Source organism: Mastomys coucha, unplaced genomic scaffold, assembly GCF_008632895.1.
Source record: "Mastomys coucha isolate ucsf_1 unplaced genomic scaffold, UCSF_Mcou_1 pScaffold1, whole genome shotgun sequence".
Taxonomy (NCBI): Eukaryota; Metazoa; Chordata; class Mammalia; order Rodentia; family Muridae; genus Mastomys; species Mastomys coucha.
The window spans coordinates 23,475,342-23,481,005 of NW_022196891.1; the positions used below are offsets into that span (position 1 = coordinate 23,475,342).

General features: G+C 46.6%; 1 pseudogene; it reads left to right on the forward strand.

The window, feature by feature from the left end:
* The first annotated feature begins 3,909 nt into the window (after window positions 1–3,909).
* On the forward strand, window positions 3,910–4,526 carry LOC116070060 (annotated as a pseudogene).
* The last annotated feature ends 1,138 nt before the right edge of the window (window positions 4,527–5,664 follow it).

A 5,664-nucleotide genomic window follows, 5' to 3' on the forward strand; every position in this document is an offset into this window, starting at 1 on the left:
AAATGGCTTCCTACACCTGAGGACCAGGAAGACAGTATCCTGCCATCCCTAAGGACTCAGGCAGCATCCCTGAGGGCCAAGCAGCATCCTGCCATCCCTGAAAGCCAGGCAGCATCTTAACATTCTTGAGGGCCGGGCAGCATCCTACCATCCCTGAGGACCAGGCAGGCAGCATCCTGCCATCCCTAAGGACCAGGCACCATCCTAGCATCCCTGATGGCTGGGCACCATCCTACCATCCCTGAGGGCTGGGTAGCATCCTAGCATCCCTGAGTGCCAGGCAGCATCCTAACATCCTTGAGGGCCGGGCAGCATCTTGCCATCCCTGAGGGCAGGGCAGCATCCTAGCATCCCTGAGGGCCAGGCAGCATCCTGCCATCCCTGAGGGCCAGGCAGCATCCTGCCATCCCTGAGGGCCAGGCAGCATCCTGCCATCCCTGAGGACCAGGCAGGCAGCATCTTGCCATCCCTGAGGGCAGGGCAGCATCCTAGCATCCCTGAGGGCCAGGCAGCATCCTACTATCCCTGAGGGCCAGGCAGCATCCTGCCATCCCTGAGGGCTGGGCAGCATCCTGATGACTTGGTTGCATACTGAAGCAACCAAGAAGCAGTAGCAAGTCTAACAATAGGCTGTAGAGTTCCCTTATAAGGACCTATCATCTCACCATCCTAGCTCCAGGCTTGTCTCTGGAACTGCTGACTGAGCCCATCTATAGCACCTAGGAGATATAAGTTCTCTTATTTGGAGGTTCAAATGGAATAGTGAGTATCCAAAGGGCTGGGTCTGTGCAAACCTGGATTTCAATGATGCCTTTGCTTCCTTGTCGAGAAAGGCAGTCTCATTGTGCAGTCATGCTTTGTCCCCCTCCCGAGCCCTAGGTACGATCATTTGACTTAGAGACAGAGCTCCCATAGCTTGTGCTTGGTGGTTTTTCCTGAGTGGGAATGTCTAGCCTGTTCCCCCTTAATGATCGGGTGCCCATTTGTGTTGTTTAAACCTGTACATCTCATACCATCTGGCCTATTCCACTGCTCTATCTGCCCGTTGTGGAGCGGGACTGAAGTCTGTATAGTACGCAAGTCCAGGCGTGTTCCAGCTTGCTATTCCATGTTAGCTGCGGGGTGGACACAGTGACCTACACCCACCCACTGCTGAAGGCAATTGTGCCCTGTCTTCTCTATATATAAACAGAGCACGTTTGTACCCGTACGTTGACGGGGCTGTGCTTCCCTTGGCACTTCTATTCCCAAGGTGCTGGGGGGACAGAAATGCTCCAACTTCTACCCCTGATACTGATACTTGCTCAGCACACCTCAGGAGAGGTTCCCTGAAGACCACCGGAGATCATAGGGATGGAAGTGATTGGCAAACTTTACAAGACACCAAGTAGGCTAATCACACACTAATGGGTGTACTTTACATTTTCTGTCGGTGACCTACGTCTCCCAAACGACGCTAAAGCAATCAGCTTCTACTGCACCAGAGCTCCTTTTACATAACCATGATAAATTATACCTTTTAATTGTTATGGTATTTAGATAACTTGTATGTGGCTTTCCAGCATGACTTATTAATCAAATAATCAGCATTTATTGTATGAGTACCTATTAGTTACTTTACTCATCCCTGAAGCAAAATGCCCAACGAAGGCAGCTTGGGAGGGGAGGATTTATTTGGGCTCTCAGTTTGAAGGTACAGTCACTCGTGGCCAGGGAAGGCATGACATCAGGAGTGTGAGATGGCTGGTCACGTTTTGTCTGTAGTCAAGAAGCAGTTGAAGAAAGCAGTTTGCTTTCTTCTTTTTATTCACTGATGGACCCCAGCTCACGAGATGGTGCTGTGCACACTCTAGGTGGGTCTTCCCACTCCAATTAACCCTCTCTGGAATCCTTCATACACAGCTGGAGGAGTATGTTACCATGGTGATTCTAAGCTCTGTATACAAGTTGGCAATAAAGATTCACCCATCACCGAGTGGTACTAAGAAGGAATTAATATGAAAGGAAAAATAAATACCCAGCCCCTGAGCACAAAGATTATGGACCAAAGCAATGAGGAGCCTGGGAAGATGGCTCAGTGGTTAGGCATGCTTGCTTGCTGCTCATGTTGGACAATGCCCACATTGGACAGCTCATAAAGACCTTTAGCTCCTGAGATCTGACACCCTCATCCAGCCTCCTTAGGCAGCCACATGGGCATGTGCACATTCACACACGTAAATAACAGAAATAATCAAAATAAATATTTTTAAAAGTAAGCATCAGAGCTGTAGAACATGAGCTACGAGATCTAAGTTCCAAGCCCAGTCCTACCACAAACTGAGTATAATCTTGACCAAGTCCCTTAGCTCATCTGGGCTGCTTTTCAGTTGTTAAAAGATAAATATGGCTGCTGCCCTGTCCAATTTTCCTGACTGCACTGTTACAAGGGGAGAGTAAGGTCACATATGTGCTAGCCTTTCAACACTGTAAAACAAGACACTGTAGTAAAGAGGAAATTCTTGGACCAGCAAGATGGCTCAGAGGGTAAAGAGGCTTGCCACCAAGCCTGAAGATCTGAGTCACCAAGTGCCATACGGTGGAAAAGAGTACTTTGACATGTGTACCAACAGTCCTTTCAATGGAACTAGTTGCAAGCAGCTAAAAACTGAGGCGTGAGAAAGACTGGACCCCTGCTGATGAAGGCAGAGACCATTCCCAACCTTCTCTGTATCTGCCTGGGATACATCAGTCCATGTTTCATCAGCTTTATTCAGATGTCCCTTACAGATGGGACCCTTGCCATACGGCCCAAAGATCTAGATGCGATGATTAGTTTTAAATGTCAACTTCCTACAACATAGAATCACCTGGGAGAGAGTCTCATCGAGGATTGCCTTTACCAGGTAGGTTCACGGGTATGACCGTGTGGGATTACCTTGATTGTTAACTGTTGTAGGAGGGCCTGGCCCATCGTGGGTGATGATATCCCCAAGGGAGGGGTCCTGAACTATATGAGATGGGAGAGAATCAGCTAGAAGCATTGCTTCTTTCATTTCTCTCTGCTTTTGACTGTGGATGCTATGAGATTCTTGAGTTTCTGCCTTAACTTCTCCAAAGTGGTGGACTGGAACCTGAAACTGTAAGCCAGATAAACCCTTCCTGTCCTTTGTTGCTTTTGTCTGTGTACTTTATCACATTACAGAAATGAAACTAGGACATATAAAGGATGAGCAGAGATTTGGAGGATGAGCCCCAACAGGCATGCGAGAGATCTAAGGACCCATGGTCACCAGAGCTAGGGAGCCTACCTCATCATGTATTGCTAAGACCCACATTCTGTCTGCTCTTCTGCCCTAAACTTCAAGTCTGAGTTTGAGACTCCAGACAAAGAAGCTGACCCTGTCCTACCAGGGGAAAAGTAGTTCAGACCTTGAGGATGCTAACCAGGAAACTCAGAGGACAAGTAGGGTCAAAAAGCCACTAAGGCTGGAGAGGAGGACACTATGCGACAGCAATCAGTAAAGTGTTTGAACTGTAAGCATAAAGACCTGAGTTTGGTCCCCAGAATCAACATTTTAAAAACTGGATGCAATGCTGTGTGATTATAATCCTAGAACTGGGGAAAGAAAGACAGGTGGATTCTTGGGGCTCAATGGCCAGCCAGTCTAGCCTACTTGATGAGATCCACAGTAGCAAACGCTCTTGTCTCAAAAAGAAAGGTCGGGATCAAAGAGCTGGCTCTGCTGGTGGATGTGTTAGTCAAGATCAATGAACTGAGTTTGAGCCTCAGAGCCCACATGGTGGAGGAAGAAAACCTACTCCACAAGTTGTCCTCTGACCTTCCCATGTGTGCCACATGGTACACATACACATGCACACTAAACAATAAAACAAGTATGTAATTAAAAATAAGTAAAAATAACTCTTCCTGTAAGCGGCCAGAGGTGACCCGTGAAGATGGTTCGCTTCTCCCTCGACCCGGAAAACCCCACAAAATCATGCAAATCAAGAGGTTCAAACCTCCGTGTTCACTTTAAGAACACCCGGGAAACTGCCCAGGCCATCAAGGGCATGCATATCCACAAAGCCACCAAGTATCTGAAGGATGTCACTTTGAAGAAGCAATGTATGCCATTCTGGCGGTATAATGATGGAGTTGGTAGGTGCGCCCAGGCCAAACAGAGGGGATGAACACAGGGACGGTGGCCAAAAAAGAATGCTGAGTTTTTGCTGCACATGCTTAAAAATGCAGAGAGTAATGCTGAACTCAAGAGTTTAGATGTGGATTCTCTAGTCATTGAACACATCCAGGTGAACAAGGCACCTGAGATGCGCTGAGGAACCTACAGAGCTCATGGCCGGATTAACCATGCGTGAGCTCCCCCTGCCACGTGGAGATGATCCTCACTGAGAAGGAGCAGATTGTTCCAAAGTCAGAAGAGGAGTTGGCACAGAAGAAAATGATATCCCAGAAGAAACTGAAGAAACAAAAACTCATGGCATGGGAATAAATTCAGCATAAAATAAATGCAGATAAAGTAAAAAAAAAAAAAAAAAAAAAAAAAAAAGTAAAAATAAAGGTGGATGGCCTGTGAGAAATCACACCTGAGGTTTAAACTCTGCTCTGTGTGTGCATGCTCACAAACATTCATACACTTAAGCATACACACACACACACACACACACACACACACACACACACACATGCATGCACACACATACATTTTTTAAGGAGAAGACTAAATAGTTTGTGGCATAAGAATGGACTGCTTTGACAGGCCCCACGAGTCGCAGGGGACTTGCAGGGTGACAGGGACAGGATCCTCTCAGCTTCCGAGTGACAGAGGTGGATCAGCGACCTTCTCTGCCCCTTCCCTGCAAGTGGAGGGCCTACCTCCAGGGAGCACTTTAACCCAGAGACTCAGGTGAGATCCGCCATTGTCTCTCAAGAGAGTTTCTAAGATGGGAGCAGCCAGACAGGAGGCACAGGCCCCATGAGTCGCAGGGGAGTCGCAGGGCGGCAGGGACAGGACAAACTCTAGTCAGAGACACTAAAAACATCCATCTAATACCAAAAATCAAGAGATGGCGAAAGACAAATGCAAGAATCCTACCAACAGAAACCAAGACTACTTGGCTTCATCAGAACCTAGTACTCCCACCGCAGCAAGTCCTGGATATCCCAAAACACCAGAAAAGCAAGAATTAGATCTAAAATCGTATCTCACAATGCTGATAGAGGAACTTAAGAAGGACATGAATAACTCCCTTAAGGAAATACAGGAGAATACAGATAAAGAGGTACAAGCCCTTAAAGAGGAAACAAAAAAATCCCATAAAGAATTACAGGAGATCACAAGTAAACAAGTAGAAGCACTTAAAGAGCAAACTCGAAAATCCCTTAAGGAATTGCAGAAAAACACAAACAAACAGGTGAAGGAATTGAGTAAAACCAGCCAGGACCTAAAAATGGAAGTAGAAACAATAAAGAAATCACAAAAAGAGACAACTCTGGAATTAGAAATCCTTAGGAAAGAAGTCAGGAAACATAAATGCAAGCATCACTAACAGAATTCAAGAGATAGAAGAGAGAATCTCAGGGGCAGAAGATAAAATAGACAACATTGAAAGAACAGTCAAAGAAAATGCAAAAAGCAAAAAGACCCTAACCCAAAACATCCA